The following is a 27,482-nucleotide window of genomic DNA, read 5'->3' on the forward strand; positions in this document are numbered from 1 at the left end:
TTTTTTCTTAAATCAAAATATTGTATTTCACAGCAACATCTGTTGTAAAACATATTTACTTCATTCACTCACATGTGTTCCCCGTATTCATTCATACCACTACTGACAGTAGATTTTCACTGATAGCCCAGAATGGCCAAGATACCACAGTCGCTTGATTTAGTATTACAATTGAACCAAGGATGTCATTAACTACTAATACTGTCATGCCACTAATAATCCAAAAACTGAGTAGAAGTCAAAATCAATACGGTGCAGAAGAAAAAAATGTTTTCTTAAGTTAAATTTTACATGCTATTTTATCTACATTTTCCAGTAGGTTTTGGAAATATTTCAGTTTTGTAAACATGAGCTCAATGTTAAGTGTTTTCTCCCTCTCCTCTCCCGCTTCAGCTTCTGTTATTCACCAAACCCTCCGTGTCTCGACCAGGAGCTTTTCCCATCTCACATAGGTTTGTCTACCCCTGTAGAAAACCCAAAACACCAGGCCCATAGCAACGGTTTCCCCCTCTCTCTCTCTCAAGACAAGGACCTATATTAAAGAATTATCATCTGCTTCTATGGTACAGATGCACAAGGCAAATGTGGAAGTAACTTCAGTCCTTCCTTCTTGGGATTCTCCAACACAACAGCAAAATTATTTTACCACATAGTTTCAGTGACTGATAAGATGAAGCCATGAAAGCCTGCTGGACAGCCCACTGGAGAGGGAGGGATAAGCTATGATAATATTTTAGAGAAAATTTTTTATAAGCATCTCTGGTCTACTGGATATTTTGGTGTTATCCATGCCTCAGAAATCTTCTGAGGCTTCACAATCTCTAATTCCAGGAGTTGTTACACTACTAGCACTGAAGAAAAATGAATATTAATAAAGAAAATACAAAAAAAGAGAAGAAAATTAAAATCCACAGAAAAAAACCTCAAATAAGAAGAAAAGTCTTATTTAATTCAGATATATTTCAGTACTGTTATTACTTCCATGCAGCCTGAAACATCTAAAATAATCACAGGACAACAAAACCTGAAAGACACGGTGGGGAACTGCTTGCTTACCAACATTTTGCTGCCCCTATTTCACCTCCATTGATGGCAAGAAGCCTTCAACCTACTGTGCTGAGATTTGACTGGAAAAAAATTTTCTGCCAAATCCCAGCATCTGTAAAATCAAAGAGAAAATTTTAGACCTGGGTTCTATATCTGTGCTAATTGTCAGTGGTTTTAGACACAGATAAGAGATAATTCTAAACTCTTTGGTCTGAAAAAGCTACCATTGGAGCATTTTTTCATATGGAGAGTTTATGAGACTTTACAGTGAGCTTTGGCAAGTTTTTCCCATATAACTTTATGCAGGCTCATCCATCACATGAAAGTTTTGAATTAACGACACTACAACATTTATAAAGGAGATAAAATCCATTTCATTTTCCATCTTTCCTGACAAAAGTTCTTTTCTAATGTCAAAGTCCCTCATTCACTGATCAGGGACTTCATTGCCATTAGCTAAGTTTCATGTAAGTGCAGACAGATGAGAGACACAGGTATCTCAACATTAACCATTACTGTCTGAAGTTCCCACCAATGCAAATTCCTTCTTCAGGCCAGTTAGCACCAAAAAAAAAAAAAAGAAGTCATATTACCTGCAATAATGAATAAAAGAGCAAATGCATAAAGACACTGGAAAGCTAAACTGCATATATTAAAAGAACAGCATTTCTTTTCATTTCTAGGAACATAATACTTTTTACAATGTCTAAAAGGGGAGGGTTTAGGCTACCTGTGTTCTATGTGAAAAATATTCCATGAAAATGTGATCCTGTAAGCTAAAATTCTAATTTATATGGCACAAGGCTTTAAAAGCCTGTCTACATTTAAAGCCATGTTCATTTAATAGCCAGTCAGCCCAATCCACCTTTAGCTATCTCTAGAGGGCAAAATGGATTCCCATTAGTAATTCTCAGTCTGGGAGAAAGCTCTGACCTGTGCACACAGTTTATCAAGGTATTCTTTCTCTGCAACAGCTACAGATGGGGGCAATCCTCAAGAGACTTGCCCCTGCTGTTTTCTTCTGATGAAGCAACCTTTTGGATCTCCTCTGGTTTTTATTAACCAAAACACAGCTCTCATCAATAATCACAGGAAAGAGACATCTAACCTTCCTTTTAGTGTTTGAGTTTTTTCCCCCAAACACAAGGCTAGATATGAGGATTGAATCCATTAAGGTTTAATGGTGAAAATGGCAACACCGTGTATTCTGTCCTTGTAAAAGTTAGTGAAATACGAAATAAGAAAAAAGAGCTGAGAAAATTCTTGGCATCAGTGGAAGAGTAGTCTCTTTACACAGAGGCCTTCCACAATCTTTAAAATATAATCTTAACCATGAAGACGAATACAGCCCATGAATAATACACATATTCCACATCACCACCTTCACCACTTACTCACACGAAGGCAAAAGTTTCATACACAGTTCTGATCCAGAGTCTTCCCAACATAACAACGATGTTGATGGTGCTACTCTGATTATGTTTTTATTCTGTAAATTAAGGGGGGCAAATTATGCCTTAAAGAAGTACTAGATATGATGCTATTTCTCTAATACCTATGATTTCTTTGTGGCATGTTTTTGCTTCCTTTTTTATCTCCTTAAAAGCACAGCAAACATTCCTTCTCATAGGGTAGAATCTGGAAAGGTTTCCTTTTTATAGAGATAGAACTGTGTCCTATAAATATTGTTTCTACTACATCTACATGATCTAAGATAATGGCTGTAATAGAAAAGACAATGAAAAATAATGAATGAGCTCATTTGAAATACAGGAGGCTTTGTCTTACTGGTAATAGCCAGAAGATGCCATAAAATAAAATAATCTCTTAAAAATGCCAGTCCACAAAAGTAGTCAATAGCCATAATGATAAGCACTTGCTAATCAATAGTGATAAGTCAGTGTGACTTAGCTGACAGATATTTCTTCAACAACAGTTTTTCTAATAACTCACTAGCATAAACATATCAGGCCAATGATTTAATAAGAAATCCCTTCTGTAGATCACAGGGCAGCAGGATGAAGACAGTACCATACCAATCCCTTACCAATCACCCCAATCTGCTCTAAAGTTTGCAGAACAAGGCTTCCCCAGGGACACTGCTGACTACCAAAGCCTTATTTTTACACCAGGGGGAAGGACATAAGGAGTTATCAACACTCCTTGTCAAAAGCTACTGAAAGCTGCCAGCACTCGGACATGCTTTCAGAGAATGCAGAAAAACACCAGCTACTGGGTAAAAGGAAATTCTGGGTAACCACTGTTTTGATGTCTCTAACAAAGAGGTAAACAATAAATAAGGAAAACTTATCTCCTAGACATTTGCTTCAATTGAATTGAACTGAAATGGCACACATTGCTGTTGACCATTTTTTCAAGGGTGTTCATATACTTTCACAGCAGAAACCTTATCCGTGTGTGGGCAGACATAAGCAATAAAAAAACTTTTTTAGATATAACAGGCTGCAAGACTAAGTCTTACCTTTGACAAATATAGTTGTTCCTTACTCGTATCCATTTCCACATGGTGCTGTAGGGTGTCCTAGCCCCATCACTGTAGCCAGGCCACCTGTCTCTTTGGGCTCACCTTAGTTTCTCCTGTTCTTTTCCCACTCAGACACACGTTCTTTGGCCACCAAGGTGCTCTCTGGCCTACTCATCCCTCTCTATATCCTTGAAATTTTGCTTCCCAGTTTGCCAAGGATAGCAAGGTCCACTGCCTATTTGTTAAATTTTCAAATCTGCACTTTCCTGCGCACATCAAGGAGCAGCATTTCACTTCCCAGGGTTTTGCTATTGTTGTGTAACACTGCACTCTCTGAATGATGGGACGGGCCACAAGTATCTACAGTTGTTCTTCTTCTCCCAGGCTCACCTCAAATAATACTTTAATTTCCTTTATTTATTTTCTCTCATCTTTAAAGTGAATTCTAAGCTTCTAACCTAAAATGCCGTTTTTAAAGGCCACCCCCTTTAAAGTCTCAAATTAAACTCAAGGCCTTGGGACCAACTACAGGCAGAGATTTCAGCTTGTTGTTTCTGATTTAAGACACTTATTTCTGTCACAAAACCCAGCAAGTTTTAACACCTGCATAACTTCACTGCTAAAACAGAGAATACTTGTGATTTCTCAGACACCTAATGAGTTAGGAAGGCATTTACTGGGGTGCTAATTTTTAAAAAGTTAATCAGTCATCTATTTTCAACCTGAATATTTGGAACAAACAAGGACACAGGTTGTCGACATAGAAGGCACCACCTATTCTCCCAAATAATGGCCATGGTCAACCCTCCAGACATGGCCAAGCCTTCAGTACTGATAGAGAAGCCTGTCTGTGCAATACAGCCATGAGGGAGACAGTTCTTTAACAAGTTGATGAGCCACATCAGCATCTCTGCCTTCTTTGGCAAGAAACACTTATCCAATTTGCCTTTCCCCCCCTAAAGCAATAGCACAAAATAAGCACATGAAGCCCTTTCAAATAAAATAAAGTCCCTTAAAGTGCACCTGCCTCTCTGGAAAAGTTGAAAGAACAAAACACATTAGTATGGGTATCAGTTGCCTGAAGCAAAATTACTTAGCAAAACTGAGAGCCATGCAAGATGCACTGTGCCTCTTAAACAACCCTGGGGACCAGCAGCCATGGCACAGACACAGCACCTGACAGAAACCAGCACCTGGAGCTCAGGTGGGGCACTCAGCACTCTCTCAAGTGAAGATGGAGGTTCAGGCTCACACTGCAGCATCTGGCCCCTAAGGTGTTACTCAAAGTTTCCAAATGCTGCAATAAGAAGAAATTAGGAAGTTCTGAAGTAAAAGAAGGACTCTGAATAAGGCTGTCATCCCTCACCTCCTACACAGCAGGAGGGCACTGTTAGAAACAGATCTTAATATTGATGAGCCTCTGTACTCTGCATCTGGCCACTCTGATTTGTTTGATGTTTTAATGGCTTTAACAATGTAGCAACACTTCAGATACTGACCCCACTGTGCAATCTTAACAGAACTCGTGAACCGTGGAAATATGAACAGTAACACCGCCAGAAGTTATTTTTTTATTTCATAACAACCAAATGTTATTGCCACACCCCCATACATGTCTCATAAAATTAGACACTGAGGAATAGAGACCATGACATGATATTACCTGGACTCTCAATCCCTGCATGCATGTGTGTGTTGGGTGAAGTAGAGGAAAGTAAGGGAATTCTTCAGATGCACTATAAATAACACTTGACTAACAAGGCAAGGATGAAAGTAAATTCTGCCAAAACTTAAACAGATGTGTAAAAATAACATTTAAAATATTCTAGTGGTATTATCTTCACATTTTAAGATGTGAAGATCTTCCACATTTTAATACTCCCCCAGTTAACTGAGCAGATGACTCCTTTATCTCACAGTTGACAATTGAAAGTGCTTCATGAATGACAATTTTGAGAAAAAACATGAATTATATCTGAAACACAGTATGCCCCAAATCCAAAAAATATCAGCTGACTTTTCACTGCTGGCAAATATATGTTTTTAAGAGAGTATTAAAATCAGTTCCTATAATTCCTTATTATAAGGGGGAAAACAAAATCAATCAAGAAGTGTTTATCCTTCTGCTTTGCTTGTGGGGGTGAGGGGGAATATTACACAATGGTGTTGACTGGCTTGTAGTCAATTCAATAGAACTTTACTATGGCAACAGTTGCATCACTTCATATCATGCAGTCTCAGCTGAAAAAATTGAACCAGCACCTCCTCCTTTTATTCCTGCACTTTGATCATCTTGGAAGTGGACTTAAAAAGAGCTACTTCCCAGATTCCACATCACTGAGCCTGTGCTTCTAAGATTTCTAACTGATGGAGCAGATTTTTCCTATTTACAATTAATCTAGTAAAAGCATTTTGCTCTGAAAGCTCCTTTGTGCTACACAGTACATCCAGTACTTAGGGGGTTAATGCATTAAATGGATCACTGGGTTGAAAATAGAAATCACTGTTAAAAAAATGTGGTATCAGGAGAATTAGGCACAACATAATATTGTAACCACTGAGAATTCTCAACAGTAAAATAAAGCCTTATACTCCCAGCATTTTCATTAGTTTTCCAGTAGTGCTGGACGCAGTGTGAATTACAATGAGCAAGAAAGCAGTGGTTGCTCTCTTTAAAGAACATGCACTGTATAAGGGGAAGTCATTTCTTCAGATCATACTGTGCTGGTTATTGGTTTGTATTTGCTGGTATGCATTTTAGCACATAGAAATTATATTTCTCTCCATTGCAGGGGATGCTGCATATAGCCTGAAAAACAATACCTGTATAGAAGCTCTCAAAATGAATTTCATTGTAAGGTAAATATTTGTTTAGAAGTATAACCAGTTACCTAAATCTGTAGAAAGAGCTTTCTGCACCAAATTTTTTCATTGAGATGTTTTTTCAGTCTGGACAGGATGTGCTGTGTTTTTGTTAAAACTGCAGAAGATAACATGAAGATGACTAAAAGCCAAAGCTAGACAAAAATCAAGGTTAATATAAGCTTCTACTGCAGAATGTTGTTTTGTTAGCAGTTAGCTATTTATCAGAAGAAAAAGGAAAAAAAAACAACCACAACTAACAACCAAAAAAAAGCCCTAGGAATAAACTCATTTGGGCAAATAGAGCATGTATTTTATGTAGTTTAATCCTGGCCCAGTCCAAACAAGTACAGAATTAAAATACCACAAATTATCTTGGAAAAGAGGCAAACAAGCTTACGCGTACAGAACAAGTAATTTCTCTGAAACTACTACTTACATAGTTCTTTAAGAATTAAGCATATGATCTGTATTTAAGGGAAGATTTGAACTGATTCAGGCCTTAGCTTGAACTATCCAAATACTTATTTGGGGAATCTGTAAGTATGGGTCAAAAAAACCAAAAACCCAAAGAAGATGTGCTCTCTGACCATTTGCTAAGCATAGATCTCTGTTTTCAGCTGCATGATATTATCTAGAAGGCCAAGCTCAGATCAACCTGCACAACCAATGGAAAACTGGAGCTTCTTATTCTTAAGAACCCAACCAGCCTAGATAAAATTGTATAGAGCCTGCAATATGCTCTATATCCCAACATGCTCCTCCACTGGGAGGACTCTGGTATGAATTCAGTGGCGTGCCACGTGCAGAAGTTTGTAGCAAGTAACCTTTCTCAGAGCCTAACCTCATTCAAGTCCCTACATGGCAGAAAGCCTGAAAAGTGCTGAAAAACAACTGCTTACCTCCCAAACAATTACCCACCCTACACAATACAGACATTTCACATCTTTTACACGCAGTGACTTTCAACGTCATTCACAGAAACATGGAAGGCTGCTAGAGAGAACCTCTGCCCCCACTCAGAGTTGCCCACAGCAGGCTGCTCAAACCATGCCCCATCAGGTTTTTAACATCTCCACAGAAGAAGATTTTACAAGATATTTTCCAGTATCTGATCCCCCAAAGAGAGAAAAAGCTTTTTCTTTTGTCCAGATGGAACTTTGTGGGGTTTTTATTTCTGCCCATTGCCTCTTGTACCATCAATGGGGACTCCTCCATCATCCTCATTCTGTCCAATTAGGCTTTTATACAGTGATAAAATTGCCCCTGAGCCTTCCCATCTCTAGGCTCAACATCATCAGCTCGGTCAGCACAACATTTTTTGGATTGTTATGTTCAAATTTTAACATTATGTCCTATGTTGTCTCATTATCCACCTTCTTTAGATATGGCGCTGCCTTTCCCTTAGGAAAAGTGAGGTGGTGTTTTGTTTGCTTTTTAAGGAATGGATTTAAAAAATTGTACTTTTTTCACTACTTAAAGGGAAAGACTTGTCTTTAAACAACTATGCCAAAAGCAGAAGACTAAATCATGCAATTAATAAGTATTAAAGCTTTTTTCCTTAACAAATAATCTGATATTGTTCTCTTGAGGATTCTGTCTTCTTTTATCCCCCAAATGCAAAGAGCAAGCTGTTTACAAAGTCATTAAGATTAAATATTTACTGAGGAACATTAAATAAAATTCAATAACTAATAATCAGATTTGTGGTGTTTTCTGTTTTAGAGCATGTACCAAAATTTTGTTGGACTTCAGTGGCAATGAAAGGTTGGGAATACAACGTGTAGGGCATTTGCTGTATTTTTAGGGGGATTCCAAAGTCATGCAGCCCCTTTGAACAAGGGACAAGCAAGGATGGGTGAGGCAGGGAATGGGCACCATATGACCTATCATGTTATACCTGATACCATTTACTCCCCTTATAGGATAGCAAAGGAGAAGACCACCAGTTAAATCAATGGTGCCTTCATATCATGACATAAAAATTACCACATCACCAATAAAGATTCACCACATGATGAAATAAAGATCTGAGGCAGCTCAGTCACTGGGTTTACTACAGAAGATCTTTATTTCATGTGGAAGATTCATATGAATGAAGCAATTGCTCCAATGTAGATTGTCTGAACTGAACGAGGAGGACATGACCCATCTGTGAGGTCTGTCACAACTCCCAGATGCTGGAAAGCCCAAGGCACTCCCTGCTCAGCTGACAGTAAAAAGCCTGGCTTCTGGGGCCTTGGATGCATTCACTGGCATCTCTGGTGCTAAAGGTAGTCCACACCCCAACCTCTTCCTGCATTGGGCACTTCCAAAGAAAACTATCACTGCTGAGGAAGCTCAGGGAAATATCATAACTGGGTGACCTTCATCTTCTTACCAAAGTCAGTAGTGATGGTTTTAGGACACTTCTGAATAAGGATTCAGCAACAGGGAGAGACTTAAAACCTTTGTTTTCCTAACAGATCTGGATAAAATCAGCCAAACAACAACAAAATAAGGACAGAGGAGGTAGCCACAGCTGACATGCTAATACAAATTCTCTTTGAGTATACAGATATCCAGCAAACAAAAGAAAGCAAGCCTGAAGAACTAGCAATCCACTGTATTTTAACTTCAGTTGCTCTCCACACCTCAGAAAAACAATTTTAAGACCTTACCCTAGAACTCTCTCCATGGAAGAAGTAAGACAGTGTCTGAGTACCACAGAACTCCAGGAAACAGGCTAAGAAAACATCACTTCTTCCCTGGAACACCTGAAGACTACAGAGTACAAACACAACAGTGTCACACCTGTCATGTTTCAAATGCATGTTTATGTGTTTTAGGGGATAAGTTGAAGGATGAAGGGGCAGCAGAGACAACTTGTGATTAATTGGCTGCAATCCTCATTCCCTGTCCCCTGTGCTGCTGCAGGGCAGGGGGGGAGGTAGAGAACATCAGGAGTGAAGTTGAACCTGGGAAGAAGGGAGGGGTGGCAGTAAGATGTTTTTAAGAATTGGTTTTCTTTTTAATTACCCTTCTTCTGGTTTAATTCCGAAGTGGTGTCTCTTTTGCCAGTCACAGTAATCACTGACTGATTCCCCCCTGCCCTTACCTCAACCCACGAGCCTTTTTTTATATTTTCTCTCCCCTGACAGCTGAGGAGGGGAGTGACAGACCAGCTTTAGTGGGCAACTGCTGTCCAGCTGAGCCCAAAATCACAGTAACACAGGTAGCAGTTGTGCAAGGTGTCCTCAACAGCAACACCTCCACACACCAAGGCAGTCCACAACTTTGTGATCATTAATAATCAGGAGCCAGGATCTCTATCTTTGTCCCACCTGAAAGTCCAACCAAATCACCATTTGCAAATCAAACTCAAGACCACACTTAAGTAGCAATAAACCTATGAATTGACTTTTTTGGGTTGTCATTTCTTAATACAGAAAAAAAGTAATAAGTAAAAATAATGTTTCATTTAGTGAAACCACTCAAAAAGGTTGGTTCTGTCAATTACAAAAGATGCAACATTCATTTACTGCATTTAACGCATAAAACGTCTCATTTCCAATTAAAAAACATTGCCTAGGACTTCAGGTGTTTTTCAACAAATATTAGAAATAAAAAAAAAGTGCATATTAGGGTAATCTGTTAAGAGTACTTATGTTTTTCCAGGTGTTTAGTGTGATTGGAGTACTACATATTTGCATAACTTTTGGATTTTCTAGACATTAAAAGAGAAGAAAACAGAAAGAGAAGCTTGTGATTTATCAAGTGGTTTTTCAAGAAGGAAGAGTAATTTTCCTTTACAAGCCATCTGTACAGTTCACCCTGTAAATAATTTTCTGTTCAAGATAACAAAATCATATTTTACTGGTGGGTTTAACATACACAGCACAGTCCCTCCTCTATTATGTTCCACCACCAGAGGACTCATTAAGAATTACCAATTAACACAACAGCTACACTAGCAGGCACAATAATGAAAGGACATTTACACCTTAGAAGTTTGCTTTCTTTCCTCTATTTTTAGCCATTTTCAGGGAGGTTTGGACAACATATTTGTATACAGTTTATGGATGTATCTACCACAAGGCTTCTCATAAAGACAAATTGTGATCACCTTCCAATGGCACCTCACGAAATCTCCTGAGTCTTTATTTATTTATATGAAATCCATCACTGCGAAGTCTGGGAGCACAAACAGATTAAATACACTCCCTGTGTGCACCAAGGCTGCTGTCGTTGACATTGCCCAAGAAAGAAACTCTAGATTGTATTTTTTTTTATCCCCTCAAGCCTGAGCACAGCAGGGAAAGTGTGAACTGAGATTTCCTTCCTGAGACCAAACCACGCTATTTACTGAGCATCCATCACAGACCAACTGACAGATGCTTAAGCTGTGAAGAACACAGCAAAGCTTCAAACCTTTCATTTTCTTAACACCTTGATACGCACTGCTGGAAAGACAGAAAACCCCCAAAAAGGGGCTTGGAAAAGAAAATTTTAGCTGTAAAACAAGTTTACTGTTTGTAAACTGCAAATATATAGCTGTTTTTTTCCCAAATACAAACATCTGCTTTCCCCTGTAATTTCCTTGGTATGGGTGCCCTCTACCAAAGCACTGGCAAATTGATGCATTTCTTTTTAATGGTCTGAGGTTCAACCGTGCAGTTTCAATGCTGCCAGCCCAGCATCACTGTGACACAAACAGAGCAGCCCAGGAGATCGTGAATCCATGGAGAAAAAAAGAAGAAAAGATGACTTTCCATGGAATTCTTCTGCATAGAGTATAAATTAGCATACTGATAAAGCAGTCGGGTCAGAGATTCCTCTCCATCACATTTTTCTGTTACGGGGAAATTCAAGGATATGTTGTGCCAGGTATGATAAATTGTTTTCTGTGGGCATTTAGTTTTCACAGATAAACACCAAAAAACTTATCCCTTTCAATTACCTGGCAAGAAATTGCCTAATAATTAGGTAGCTTGATTTATATTTAACAGCCTGTGGGATTTAGAGCTTCCACCGTCTCTAAAACTGTCACACCTGTGCCCTTTTAGCATTACATACTAGCCTAGTGTTCTCATTAGAGTCTGGAGATTAATATTAATGAGACAGATTCTCACTGGAGGCACACTAACTTCCATGACTTTAATTTAAATTTTTGAGTGCAACTTATTGTGAGAATTTACCTTTATTACTATTATTTTTTAAGAGCTTTCAGGTTCTTTCTCATCTCAAATAATGTCAGAAATAATTCAACCTTGATTAAAGCCAGGAAAATAGTAATCAGAATTTATATTAAAAGGAGATTTCTGAGTCTGTAATTCTTTTTTCTTTGACAACAGATGAGTTGTTTTTGACTCAAGTAGACAAGCCTTGAGTAAGTAAATGATTTGTAAATACAGGGGTCGAGGAAGCATACTACTTAAGATTATACGAATTTCTAATTCAGGCAGCCTTGTAAGAGGATTGCGATTACACAGTAAAAAATCATTTTTCCTGTTATCTACAGCAAGAAGATGGAATCTAGCTTTGGAGAATGGGTTTTCTGACTGACTTATAAGGAAGGAATTATGATGCAATTCAAGATTTAAAATTTCAGTCACCTTTCAGGATTCCTCCAGGAACTCAATGTAACACAGGAAAATTTGCTCTGCTGAGAAGAAAAATCCCCTGTGGAATAGCAGTGTGATAATGATATATGTACAGTAATGCTTTGATTGCTGAATCCAAACAGGCAGATCAAACACCCAGGGACATTTGGATACTGCCTCTGTAGCAAAGTTAAGGTGCTCTTTTTTGAGGTCTGGGGTGGGCCTCTAGTCACAGGATATGCAAAAATAGACTCACAAAATCCTATCAAATCTTCTCCAACTTACTATCAAATTTTCCAGTCTATTTTAGTTTTATTTGACAACAGAAGAGTGGTCTGGAAGAGATCACATTTTCGCAAATTACAGGAAAATTAGAGGCTGGGTAAAACAAGGGCAATATAAAATTTGTCCCTCTGAGGGAGCATCAGCATGCTGATCCAGTGCTCTGTCTGGACACAGGACACCTTACCTCTTAGGTGATTTGGAAGACACACAGAATTGAAGCAAAAAGCAGTTTAGGACCTAAACTTAAAAAAAAATTTTTTTTTTAAACTTCCAAGCTTTTTTTTGCAGATGAAAGTTGAGCTTCTAGACAACATAGTAAAATTTATGGGACAGCTTAATTCTGCAGCTGTGCACTGATGCTTCTGAAATACAGCAGCCCACTGGCCTACTGAAAGTTGTTCTAAACTGCATTATTCTCAAAGCCAATATATCACAGGGTGATGCCAGCCTAAAACAGTTGCCATTTCCCAGATCCTTCACATGCTCTAACATTTAGGAAAAAAAAACCCAAAACGAAAAAAAAACCAAGCCCCCAAAAACAAAACAAAAACCCAAACAAACAAAAAACCCACAAAACCAAAGACCCCACAAAACAAATAATCAACCAACAAAACCCCTACAAACAAAAAAACAACACCCTCAGAAAATTGCCTAAGCAGGTTCTGAGAATGCTTCTTGTTCTATGTAAATAGAAAGTTCACTAAATTAACTCAGTAACATAAGATTTCTAGATTTTAGGAAGACCTCAGCTAAATAGAATTTGCATTTTTTATTTACTCATTAATAACGACCCAAACTCAATTATTTCTTCCTGCATAGGTTTCTATGTTTTGAAAAAAAATAGTATATGTCAAATATATTTAAAAGCCTACAGCAATTTTGCAAAGAGCTTCATTATTGGCCAAAGGTGAGAGGATTCAGCAGCCCTGCTCTGAATGCAGGTTACTGCATGACCAATGTAGCTACACAGGATTGTTTTGCATTATGCCCCAGTGGAACCACAAAGAAAAATTAGCTGTTCCACATTACAAATTATCTTGTTTTCAGCTACAGCAGGTAATGGCATTTCAAGGTGCACTTACAGCATACGAGAGGAAGAAGGAAAAAAAATTAGGTTTAGCCTGTATGCATCAAAATCTCATTTGTTCTCTGGATTCCATGATAGCATTTGTAAATAATTCAGATTTGCTCTCTTATTTTGCAAAATAATAAAACTACTTAAGATCTAAAAAGCAATTGAATTTTAAAGTTTTGTTTACTACATATTTTACGGTATGCACCAGACAGAAGAGCAGCTAGGGCAGGCTTCCCTTGGGGGATACAACAAAGTGCCAGGGAACAGCAGAGCAGGCTGACCTCGAGCTGCCTGAAGCAAGGGGATTTGAAGGAGAGCCTTCCAAACAGCTACCCACAGCTGCACCAGAGTCTGTGCCTCCCTGGGACACCCCCAGGTCCAAGGGTGGAAGCACCATGCTCCCTTCTGCAGTCTGCCTCTATTCCATGAACAGCAACCTGTAGCTGTCAACAAAGACTAAATAAATTTAATCCCTTTAAGCTTCTTCCCTTGTAAACAACTATTAGTTTAAACAACTATTAAACAACTATTATCTGCTATTAATAGCAGATAGCTATTAATATATAGCATCTTTGTGTCTGCTTTGCTTCAGACCATTTGAGTTTGAAATCCTGTTCCAGGGAAGAGACCAAAGAGGGAGGAACAAATCCTAGTGCATCCCTTTCTATGTATTCATCACACTCCTTGGTCTTGTAAGGCAAATCAAGGCAAAATCTTCCCCAAACTGGTGTCCTTTTATCCCATATCCATCGTGCTGAACACAATGGATATTCCATTCATATTCCAGCCATATTCCTCCATTACCTGTAACCTTTTTCTTCCTAAATATTCTTAGATAGGATTTATGCAAACACTTGTAAGTGCTTATTTCTGGTTCCATAAAAAAGTACACACTCAACTATAATCCTCATAGCATCATTGATACTTTTGTTTGTTAATATGATTTCTGGGAGTTCAACATTCAGTCCTCACTTACCTCAGAATATACATCGACCTGGAAGCATTTTGTGTCTGAGACACTATGAAAGACACTGTAAAAAAGATTTGCCAAGTTTTTTTCTACTAGAAAAAAAATATAAATTGTTCCCAGACATTCTATTTTAGGATGATCAGAGAATGGACTGAGAGCACTCCTGAAGAAAAAGACTTGGGAATGTTGGTTGATAAGAAGCTTAACAAAGGAATGTGCAATTGCAGCCCAGAAAGCAACAGCAACCTGGGCTGCATCCAAAGCAGAGTGGCCAGAAGGGCAAGGGAGGGGATTCTGCCCCTCTGCTCTGCTCTGGTGAGAGCCCACCTGGCATCCTGGCTCCACATCTAGGATCCCCAATACAAGAAGGACATGGACCCCTTGGGGTGAGTCCAGAGGAGGAACACCAAGATGTCAGAGGGCTGAAGCACCTCTCCTCTGAAGAAAGGCTAAGGGAGTACTAATTGTTCAGCCTGGAGAAGAGAAGGCTGCAGGGAGACCTTATAGCACCTTCCAGTACCTAAAGGTGAGGGGCCTAAAGGTGGAAAGCTGGAGAGGGACTTCTTGCATGGGCATGTAGTGATAGAACAAGGAGTAATGGCTTTACAGAGAAAGAGTGTTGGTTTAGATTAAATATTAGGAAGAAATCCTTCACTATAAGAAATGTGATACAGTGGAACAGGTTCCCCAGGGAAGTTGTGGATGCCCCGTGCCATGAAGTGGTCAAGGCCAGGTTAGATGGAACTTTGAGCAACCTGGTCTAGTTGTCCCTGCAGGACAACTGCAGGGGGTTAGAGCTAGATGATCTTTAAGATCCCTTTTGTTCTCATTTAAAATTTGATTGTAGTGCCTGTGAAACTTCAAGGGTAAAAAAACAGAGCTAGTATTCAAGCATAAATGAAGGGTTTAGTCTTCCCATTAACACGTGGTATGCATTTGTATAATCAGGGAGATTAATCCTAAACTTGCAGTCTTCTTTTGTCTAACCAACTCTCAGCTATAGTTCTTCAAACAGAACAAAAACCCCCACCAAAAAATAAAATATTGTTTTGGTACTCCAATAAGTAAACTATAAAGTGAATCCTCCACTCAGGTTTGTTACACCCAAATTCCCACAACATCCACTCTTTAAAGATAAGGGGCAGATGGCTATCCTTTTCTTTTGCCCATGTGGCACATACCATGACTAAATGCTAGACTTGTCCAAATTCACTACACCCAAGCACTGCTGAAGGCTTTTCTCTCTCTACCCTCACCCAGAAGGCACAACTACAAGGGCTAAAGGAGCACAGCACCAACACAGTTCTGGTCACATAGGGGCAGCTAGAACACTGCTAGAAAAGCATGGTGCAGTTGTGTGAGATGGGATAACAAGGACAGCCAGCATTATGGGATGACCCTTGACAGGACATGAATGACAGAAAACATGAGAGAAACAGAACTGTACAAGCAGAAAAAAAATTATCAAATTCCCAAAGATAGAATTAGAGGAACAAAAAATTATCAGAAGCCCTACAACAGAGAATGAAAGAACACACAGCTTTCAATATTTTAATGTTGCATTTGCATGTGAAAAGGGAAGTGGGACAAAATATGAGACATGATGATGTGAGCAAAAGAAAAATAGAGGAGAGGGAAAAGCACAGCAGCAGTGAGACAAACCCAAAAGCAAGCAGATTACAATGGTCACAGATAGCAAGGCTTAAAAATTCCCTCCTTTAAAGAAAATACTGAGGAACCAAAACCTGTCTGCTTAGTGCGCTAAAAGCAGTTTGGCAGTAGTATGGTTTAAACCTACCAGTTCATAAAAATACACTACAGTATCACACAAGAACCTTCCTGAGCTTCTTCGTGAAAGAATTAAACTGAAGTTTAATTCTTAAATGTGTGTATGTGTCAACAGAAGCAGGCTTGGATAAATCTCACAAATGTTTATGGCATGCCTGGTAGCACTAAAAATGAGAGGCAGAATCAGCAGTTTCCTTCCTGAAACCAGAGAATAAAAACCTATTTGTCCCAGATTTCTAAAACCCTGTAGCAGCTCCCTGGTCCTGCAGAGCTCCAAGTGGCACCTGGAAGCCAGGAAGTGCAAGTTTCAGTAAGCCTGGACCTAGCACCCCCACAAACAACAACTCAATTAGAAAAGCTAAGGAAACCCAGGAGCTGACATCTGCAAACAGAGGAACTGGCAGGGTTGCAAACATTCTGTGGCACCAGCAAGCAGCAGCAGCTGGTGTTTGTCCTCCAACACCTTGGACACTACACTTCTGATTAGAAGAAACTTGCCAACTATTAAAACCAAAATATATGTATTTCATCCTAAAATCTTGGTACTGGGTATATTCATGTTCAGAGTTGTAGAAAAGTAGTTCTCTGTAACTACCTTAAAATAAATGTATCTTTTTTTGTTGGTGGTGGTTTTTTTTTTTAATTTGCCTTTCCTCCACTGCTTTTTCTTATGGAAAGAAGTATTTGCTTAATACAGAAAATATAAATCAGTCTTTTCATTCCAAGATTCTGGCAGTTGAGTAGGAATGAAGGCACCCAATGTCTGAAACAGGAAAAGAATCCGAAGGACTGGCCAGCTATAAATCAGGTAAAGGAACCCAGGGTGGGCTGCAGTTTTGCTCTGGCATTTCACACTTAGCAGACAGCACATTTATGTGCAGAGAATGAGCTTCCTTATTGTGGCTGGGCTGGTCCATCCCACCTCTGCCTCTGCTGTAGATGGGGCCAGGGGTTAATACTGCACTAGGACAGTGCAGCATTTAACATGATTTCTGCCACACTGAGACAAATACTTTTAGAATACCTTCTAGTCATTAAACAGACCATAAAGCAGCATGCTTTACCGTTTCTGGTTTAGGGTTACTGTGCACATTTCAATAATAAGTTAAGCTACATGCAAAAGCCAAATTTATAAATCAAATCTCAGCAGTGTTAACTAATATAAGAAATTATAACTATTAAAAGCTCAGGGAATTGTACTGCTGGAAAGTCAGACTTATGGTTACAATTATTATATTTAAATACATATATATGGTATTTAAGAACCACAGGCTGACTGGAAGTGAGGCTCTAAGGAGACAAACAGAATAAAAAATGTTTATATCATTGGTAAAAAATTCATTGTAATCTAATCTAAATTCAACAAAAACTTACTTTCTCACAGAAAATTTTTTATTGCATAAGATCCACTGGAAATTAAACTGAAGATATTTAGTTGCTTTCTATTTTCCTTGTTTTTACAATTTAATATTTTTTGCAACTGACTCAAAAATTCCTCATTTTGTAATTGCTAATTATAATTCTCACAGAGCAACTGCACTAGCACCATTTTTTGTTCTTGGTATTTACTCTTCACTTCAATGACAAAGTGATTTTTTTTTCTAGGAGACTTGAAAGATTTTTTTTCTTTAAATAAACAATCCACATAAATAAAGCATCTTCTCTTAAACTTCAACCTTAAATAAAACTAGGAGTTTTTAACAGACAAGGAAGTACTCAGGTTCCCTTTTTAGACTCATCCATATCTGTAAGTTTAAATCATATTAAACATAGCTATATTATTTAGCACTAATGTTTGTCTGAAACCATCAATTAATATTAATCTTGTTCAGCTACTCTACAGAGGATCAATCCTTCATTTCAATTTAACTTTGTAAAGGAGTAGAGTTCAAGCTTGCAATAGAATTACACAAGATAGTATCTCTTTGCCATAAATAAAGTGAGGGCTAGAAACACAACCCAAAACAGCTGATGAATATCTCTTGATGTTAAGCTTTCTTCCCTCCTGACCAGTATTGCCCAGCCATAAGTAAGGATAACAGTAATAGAGCTTTATTAAAACATACAGGAATTCACAAATGCACAGCAACAGTTACAGTATAACAGCATAACTCTATCTGAATGGAAACAGCAGTCCAGGAGTAAAAGAGTTGCTGAAATGTTTGCAATGGCAGCCTCCCTCAGGATTACAGATTACAGCCCAGGCTGCTCAGCAGGACTGCAGAGTCTCACCCTTCTGAGCGACCTGGGCTTCCTGGTGTGACCTTAGAGCAGGCCCAGCTTTCAGCACTGTGGTGAGCACAAGTTATCCTGTGATGCTGTTCTATCTTTTCCAGTTTATCTAGGATGATGGTATGACATTTGGTATTACTGAATAAATACAATTCTCTATTATACAAGCAGAATATCTTTAAGCAAGTTCTTCAACTACAAAACACCAAAATGTTTCTATATAAAGACTTGTATTTGTTTATGAACAGCTGTCCCTGAATCTGCACAACTGTACAGCAGTCCAGAAGGAAAAAAATCTTTCCTAAAACAAATAAATAGAAGTGAACAACAAAATCATCTATGTAGAAAGACTGAAATATACTGGTATGGTTACATTGTCTTTTTCAAGCAAAGAGGGTCCCCATCAATCAACTCAAGATGACACTCTTCTATGATGGTGCTCATATCAATGTCACTACACTTTTTACATAAAAGACAAAGCTGCTTAGATCACAGAATCGCTAGAGTTGGAAGGAACCTCTGGAGATCATCTACTCCAATCTCCCTGCCAAGGCAGGCTTACCTAGAGCAGGTTACACGTATCCATGTGAGTTTTGAGTGTCTCTAGACAGGGAGATTCCACAACATCACTGGGCAGCCTGCTCCAGTGCTCTTCCACGCTCAGTGTAAAGTTAGTCCTCATGTTGAGGTGAAACTTCTTGTTTTCTAGTTTATAGCCCTTGCTCCTTGTCCTCTTATTGAGCACCACCAACAAGAGATGTTATAAAATACTGTATCAGACCCTGCTAATTTTAGTAGGATCCATACAATACTGCAGTAGCAATCAAATCTCAATGCTGTCAAAGAGAATACTAAAATTAGTACTACTCTGAATAAGTAGCAGCAGTCAGAAACAGTATCACACACAAGAACACACAAATGGAGTTGTAACCCCAATATACACTTAGAAACTGCTGTCAGGAGATTTATTAAGACCTAAGACAACCACTGCAGATGTACCAAAGCCAAGCTGGCCTCTGCAGGCAGAGCTTACTACATGCTTCGGGAAGCATGCTGCTCAACATCAAACCTACAGACCTTTTAGTTAGCTAATGTGGTTTCTTGGAACAACTATTCCCTTAAGTCTAATCAAATACCACCACAGAGGGAGTTGATAAATGTGGGGAGTGTTTATCTTTTAGCTGCCAATCACACCTGTTAACCCTCCTAGGAACTGCTCTGTGCCTCACAGTGGGCTGCGTGTTGTGCATGTGGCTGGTGTGCAGCCTCAACTTCAGGCCCTGTTCAGCACAATAACAACTGGCTTTAGAGCATCTAGCTTTGCACAAATGCCACACTGTAGTCATGGGAAATCTATCACCACCCAGGGAATATGAAAGTAAGCAACACTGATCCTTAGTCAACTTAGTGCTCAACTCTTGGATGAGCAATATTCATCAGGAAGCTCTTATTGACAACAAAGCAGACAGTCACCATGCCCAAAACCACCTTAGAATTTGCCCTAGAGATCTCACAGCAACATGATTTTCTGGGGATTGCCAGATACTAAAGCTCAGCAGAGTATCTTATGGCACTTGGAGATACTCATAGCTTTGATAATCCTGGTACTGCATATTCAGGCTATTGTTACAGCAAAATATATCATAAATTACAAGATGTCTAATTTATTGGTAATCATTTACTAGTAACTGTGGCTTTTAATAGTATGTTTGGTTAGGTGTAAAAAGCACTGTTCATCACTATGCTCCATCATAAACAAACGCGTTTTCCAACCAAACACAGGTATGGACAGAAGAAAAAAGGAGCAGACAATTTTGTGTTGGCAAAACCATCATACCACTGAGCTACAATCAGCACAGCATCTTGAAATACGAGTGATCTGTGGCATCAAATGAAAATGTGTCAAATGCATCAAAGCAACAAACCCATTTTTAACATCAGAAAACTGAAAAATTAAATTAACGGTGAAAAATATGAAACCAGTTTTTCAAACCAGTTTCAGAGGGCACCTATGGAACTAAAACCTCCAGTTTCAACATCTATACTATGCCAAATGGTAGCAATAACAAAAAAATAAAAAAGAGAACAGTATTTATATAGACAGAGATTAATATCATGAGACTATATTATTCTCTTAGAAGAAATGACACCCCACAAATCTACCAGACTTCTTCAAAGAAATCAGTTAACCTATGGACTGGATGACTGTAATTTAGCTTTCAGCCTACCTGAATTTCCAAGAAAGGCTTTTACAAAACTCTTCAACAAAATCTCTCCCTTCAAGAAGCTGAGACTTCATCAAGTAAGAGGAAAAACCCTATTTCAAATTATTAAGTAGTTAAAAGATAGAAAATTACTGTAGAAATGGTTCCTTTTCAGAATGGGGAAAGGTCCTGCGGAGTCTTGCATGCATCTGTGCTTAAAACTACACTGTGCAAATGGGGGTGAGCTCACAAAGTGTAATGAAAATATAAAATTAGTCAGAATAATTAAGTCCCACACTGATCACATAGTCCTGTGAAAATTCTCTAACGAGCAACTGAAAATAAACTAGCAGACAACACTCAACTTAGATAAACATAGAGCAATACATTTATAAAAAATAACCTCAACAACACAAGCACCCTACAGTGCTTTAGAATCCAAATCTGGACACTCTTCAGAACAGAGATTTTTGTGTCTTTGTTTAAAGTTCTCTTAAAATAACACCAGTTGAAAGCCAAGCAACAGTGAAATTGGCAAATTAAATGATAGGTGCTACAAGAAATAGAACAGAGTAAACCAGAAAAATGTCAATGTGACAAGTAACTGCATAGAGCATCCAGTTCTCTAGCACAGCTTTCAGCTGTGGCCACCCAATTTCAAAGGAAATGTAACAGAACTGGGAGCCTTACAGAGAAAAGCAATACCATGCATGGAAGTTATGCAGCTATGTCTCTATCAAGAGAACCTCAACAGACTCACATTGGAAAAGCCATCTTAGATATGAGAAAAATCTTACATGGAATGGAGATCATGAACAAATACTCATTTTCTCACATGTGAGAAATATGAAGGAGAATAGAAATAGGCCTGTCAGTCTCACTTCAGTGCCAAGTAAAATCATGGAAAAGATTATTCTGGGAGGCATTGAAAAACACCTAGAGGACACCACAGTCATCAGTCACAGCCAGCACAGCTTCATGAAAGTAAAGCCTTGCTTGTTGAACCTAACTTCCTTCTACAACAGGGCAACATACCCAGCTGATCAAGGAAAGCCAGCAGATGTAGTGGTTTTGGACTTCAGCAAAACTTTGGACACTGTATCCTTTTGGACAAAATGCCCAGCACATAGCTGGATAAACACATCATGCAATGGATGAGAAACTGGCTCATGGGTCGGGTGCAAAGAGTTACAGGGAATGGGGTGACATCAGACTGGGAACCTGTCACTAGTGGGGTTCCACAGGGCTCAATCCTTAGTCCTGTGCTCTTCAACATCTTCATTAACAACTTGGATGGAGGACTCTGCGAATACTAAATAAGTTTAATGATGACACTAAATTGGGAGGAGCTGTAGACTTCCTCAAGAGCAAAGAGGCCCTGCAGAGAAACCTTGAGAAATCAGAGAGATGGTCAATCACAAACCATATGAAGCCTAATGGGGGAAATGCCGGATTCTGTACCTGGGATGGGACAACTCTGGTTGTGTGTACAGACAGACTAAGGAACAAGAGGCTGGAGAGCAGCACTTTGGAAAGGGACCTGGGTGTCCTGATTGATGGCAAGTTGACTGTGAGAAAAACAGTGTGCCCTGGCATCTCTGTCCTGGGGTGCATCAGGCACAGCATTGCCAGCTGGTCAAGAGAGGGGATTGTCCTGCTCTGCACTGGGGCTGCCTCACCTCCAGTGGTGGGGAAGTTTTGGGTACCACAACATGAGAAAGACATTAACTAATTAGAGAACATCCAAAGCAGGGCAACAAAGACAGTGAAGAGCCTTGAGGGGAAGGCTAATGAGGAGTGGCTGATGTCACTTGGTCTATTCAGCCTGGAGGAGAGTGAGGGCAGACTTCATCACAGTTGACAATTTTCTCCTGAGGGAAAGCAGAGATACAGGTACAGATCTCTTTGTTCCTGTGACCAGTGATAGGAGTCAAGGAAACAGCATGAAGCTGAGTTGGGAGAGGTTTAGATTGGATATCAGGAAAAGGTTTTTCATCCACAGGGGGATTTGGCACTGGAACAGGCTCTCAAGAAGCATTTGGACAACACACTCAGGCATATGGTGTGGTCCTTGGGGTGTCCTGTGCAGGGCAAGGAACTTGACTCAATGATCCTTGTGGGCCCTGTCCAACTCAGCATATTCTATTCTACCCTACACTTGACAACAACAGAATTTTGAAAATAAATTAAACTCCAGATAAAGTATAATCACATTACAGACCATATTTCTGTAGGATGCTGTAGAAAAGAAAAATGGAAACTAATCTTTTAAGTGGAAGAAAATAAATTTAGACCTCAAATAAATGCGGATTCAACTCTTCTCGGAAAGACTTACACTACAGCATACTGTATCTTGGAAAGCTCCCTTAGAAGGAAGGCAATTTTCTATTTGTACTTAAGTATTTATCTCTGGTCTCTATCAGAAAAATGAGTGGGCTAGGTGGATTTTGGCTTCACCTAGAACAGCTGTTGTTTTTTTTCTGATTGCCCCATCCTTGTCACAGTGAATCCCACCCTGCTGACATCCTACTTCAGGGCAGAGAAAGAGAGAGCTTATCAGGTTTTTCATCTCGACCTCTGCTCTTTCATCTCACTAGTGGTTTTCAAAAGGACACAGGAAAATCCCTCTGTAAATCACAGAGATGAACCCTAAGGAAGATGAATAAATCCCCACAGTATCCTCTGACCTGTTTCATGTATCTCTAAGCTGCTGCTCTCAGTTTACTTTATAATACAGCTACCATCACTACTGGCATTCACTACCACCTTTGCTGACACTTGCAGACAGGACCCACAATTCATGGCCACAAATGGCAGTCTCAATGAACAAACTCAGAAAATTGTGGTCATCTCCCTCCAAACATCAAGAGCTCAGAGACACAAGTATGCTGGATGTTGGAGGATTGATTCTCTCAATGAAAGCAGCACCTCTCTCACGTCATTGTTGTGTATCAGTGTGGTTTAAAAATTTTCAAATCGTCAAATCACTGGATACTAACTCCTCTTTGAAATAGGTAAAGAAGCTGTAAAGTGACAGGGCACTTGAGAATTAGTCCAGTCCCACTGTTATCAATAGAACACATAGATAGCATTTCCATTGCAAAGCTGACACACAAAATCAAGTTTAAAAATGTCAAGGAAAGGCTACCAAATACAAACAAGAAGAAACTCCACATATTTGCCTGCATTTTCTATAATTTACGTGTGAGGAAAGTAGGTGTTTCACAATACCATCTACTGAAGAACAAGCAAGGGGCAAAGTGACAGGAGAGATGCAAGAGCAGAAGAGCTCTTTGCAACATCTTATGGCAGGCTCTGTCTAGATGCATGCCCAAGATCTTTGCCTCTTGTTCCTAACCAAGTTTACCTCCTTGCCACTCTGCACAACGCTGTCATTCTCCTGAGTACACAAATGTGTAGTCCAAGCATAACCACCTTTTAAGGTGTCCTTCAGATTACATTTACAACTTATCACTTACACTGACACAAACTTTTCAAAAACTTTAATCCCACATAAAGAACAAAACCCAACTTTTTTTTAAAAGTAATTTTGCAGTTTTATAGTACTCATGTAAGATTTACATAATAACTTGCAAAACTCTAAAGGGCATGGTGGTATCAAGGGAAGCCAAGTGTTTGGATCTTTGGATCACCCTCTAGAAGGTGGCTGTCTTTCCATATCACAGCATAACTCACTGCATTCAGTAGGATGGCAACGAAAAAACAAGACATCAGGGAAAGCAGCAGGAAGGCTAACAAAAGGCTTAGGATGACATTCTCCTTAACATTATCAGTAAAAACTACATCATTGATTATAACTGGAGTTGGAGAAGTGCTATACTTGTTCTTTAGAAAAAGGGTCTGAAGTGATGTACCAATGAAGTTTCAATCAGTCACACGAAAAAGCAATTATGTGATAACTACCCTGAAATAGCTAACACACCATCAACAATATCATATTAAAAATAAGCAAAATTCATAAACAATATAATTTAAAATACTAAATCAATTTGATGCTTAAATCAATTATTTTTTTAATATCGAAAATCATTGCTCTCTTTGGAGCAAATGGATAGGTATTTTCATCTTCTGTGTATCTTAGCATCAATGTTTTAATTTATAACTGATTCTAAAATGCATGGACTAAAGCAGTATCTCAAATACAATAAATGTTTTAAAATGCATTCTGTTAGTAATCCATCATTTCATCTTGATATAGCAAATAAATCTGCTTACAGAAAGAGTTTCTATTCTCTCCCATCAAAGCTATATAATCTTCAAACAAAGACATTCACTAAATCGGGGATCTGCATTTTAATAAATGTTATCAACCTAAGAAGCTATGAAAATTTAAAAAAAAACAGGAAAATTTCATAATACTGAGGACAAATGATAGTTAAAATATGAGTTAGTAATATATGACTTGACCTTTGGAAATATAAGTGATTCCTTTTCCTCTTCACAGGTTATATACCAGTTTTCATCTCTGGAAACTGCAGCGGAGATCAAATCTATAAAAGAACCTAATTAATGACACAAACAGCAGCAATATTTTTTGCAGCTGTCACTAAAAGGAAACTTACTGGATGTGGATACATGCCTCCAATCTAAAAGGTTAATGGGGCACTGCACAGTTTTGGCATTGAGCTGTGCTTTGAAACACTGCAAATACACCTGTGCATTTGTGCTTATCTGCTTTTTCATTGGAAGTAAACTGATCTATGATTTGCAAACAGTGTTTCCTGGGTTCACTAAATAGTAGAAAAAGGAGGTGAAAGATGCAAATGAAACTATAACATGGCTATTAATGCTTCTCAGAAAATTCAGAAAAGTACTCCACTTTCAGACAGTTTTGCAAGGAGATCCCCCTTTCTTTGTCTGTTTTCAACTACCAAAAATATCAACCACAAAGCAGAATCTTTTTCTGCTTTTTCACAGTTCTTCTCTCCCTGCAGCTTATTTGTCATCAAAATTCACAACTGTAGATTGGAGTATCACTGTTAATTGCTTCAGAGACCATGAAATGTCAAAAAGTAGGTGGTTCGAATTAATGCAGGAAATTAAGCATGGGAAACAGCAATTCCTCAAGTCCAAATTCATTAACTGACATTGTTTAAAGCAATTATCTTTCTTCTGTTTTCTAAGTTTCAAAAATTATCATGCAACACAATAATTATATGTGGGGAATTACAGTCATGAGGCTAAATTTTTTCCATTTTATTTACCTGCTTCAAACTTTGTAGTTGAGAAGGAGGAAGGTGGTAGCTTTATTATCTTTCATATTTTTTAGTCCTCACACAACTTTCACCACTGAAACTAGCCACCAGTGAATTCAGTTTTTTTTCAATTTTGATTTGGTTGGCTGTAGACAGAGACACAGAAGTACCTTTTCAGCTCACACCACACACACTTTATATTTATTAATAACCTAGAACAGGGGAAAAAAGTGGAAATGGATAAAATGAAAATTGAAGTAATACTGGAAGACAAAAGTTGTTACAGTGTGCAGGACCAGAGAGTATAATTAGGCACTTCAGAGCATACTAAATGAACTACTAGAGCAAAAGCAAAATATAATCTGTGTTGATGAATGCAAAATAAGTGAAAAAAATGAACATCCAAATTACCAACTCAAGAAATTCAGCAACACAAAGAGAAATGGTGGAGGAAAAAAAAAATTTAAAATATCAGCTCATCAGCAGTTGTGGTTAAAGAACGACCAAGATGAATAAGGAATAGTATGGCAATGCATATGGATTAAAATATGAAGGATATCACTGAATTATTGGATTAAAGAGTGAAGAAAATCATATTAAATCATATGTATGAAAAACAAATCGTGACTCTTATCTTTGGAAAGAAAACCTAAAAGCGTATGACACTGTGAATAGTCTAGATACCAGTCATGGACTGCTCATAATTTAAGAATTTAAAAAATGAAGAGAACACTCAAAAGACAGTACATTCAAAATGGACAAATCAAACACCCTTCTCAAGTTATATGTTCAAAACTCATGTCCACCAAAAAGTAAGTGAAAAAATCTTAACACATTTCAAGGCAGGAATGGATACTCTGGCATTTGTCAGTAATACCATTACAATTTCAAATTAATTTCTAGGAAAAATGTTAATCTTCTTCAAATCAATTGCTTATGAAAATAAGTCCAGTTATCTGCCTATTAAACCGTTATCTATTCTTCTAACAATGTGTTGTTTACCTAGAGTTCATTACCTTTGAAATTTGGTGACTGCTGTAGATGGTTGCTATATCTAAATTAATTGCTATGATTCAGACACCCATTTCCATGCTTCCTGCAGGACCTCCAACAGCTTAGATGCAGAAAGCAAAGGAAGAGATGCCAAAAAATCCAATTTCCTACCTTTAGCAGAAGTAACAGTTTCTTCAAATTGCCTTCATAAATTTCAGAACAGCTAGATATTTTGTCTGTTTCATTCTTTCAAAGCACAAACACTTTCTAAAATGTTTATTAGAGATGGCATTACAAAGATAAGTGATCAGAGAAGAAGTTGAAAGGGCACCAGTTCATTTTGGAAGAAACAGTCTGCACGCCCTCACCACTATACAGTTTAGGAATAGGGCTCATTAACAGTGTTTTACCTTGAAGTGCTGGAGTATGTTTATGGATAGCTACCGTGGAGCAGTTAACAACACCTGCTTTGTTCATGTGTCTAATCCTTACACTCTCACAGCTTGAAACAACTCACTGAGGTTTGACATTCATTGTTGGTTGAGGTTTTCTTCTTTTCCTTCCTTTGTAAGATGAAACTCAATTTGATATCCCAGCTTCAAAAACATCATGAGAAAATGAAGATAGTTTCATTACTTGACATACCTCTCGAGTGAATTAAACTTCAATAGAAGAGTTTAATCCAGGCTGCTGTACATCATCAGCATCCAAATGCACCAGTTTGAAATTAGTATTAAAATTAT

General features: G+C 38.4%; 1 protein-coding gene across 1 annotated transcript in view; it reads right to left on the reverse strand.

Annotated features, from left to right (window-relative positions):
• SMYD3 (SET and MYND domain containing 3) overlaps nucleotides 1-27,482 on the reverse strand; it is a 380,717-nt gene that overhangs the window by 249,016 nt on the left and 104,219 nt on the right. The gene's annotated exons all lie outside the window — the stretch shown is intronic.

The sequence above is a fragment of the Molothrus aeneus genome, chromosome 3 (genome assembly GCF_037042795.1).
Source record: "Molothrus aeneus isolate 106 chromosome 3, BPBGC_Maene_1.0, whole genome shotgun sequence".
NCBI classification, from domain to species: Eukaryota; Metazoa; Chordata; class Aves; order Passeriformes; family Icteridae; genus Molothrus; species Molothrus aeneus.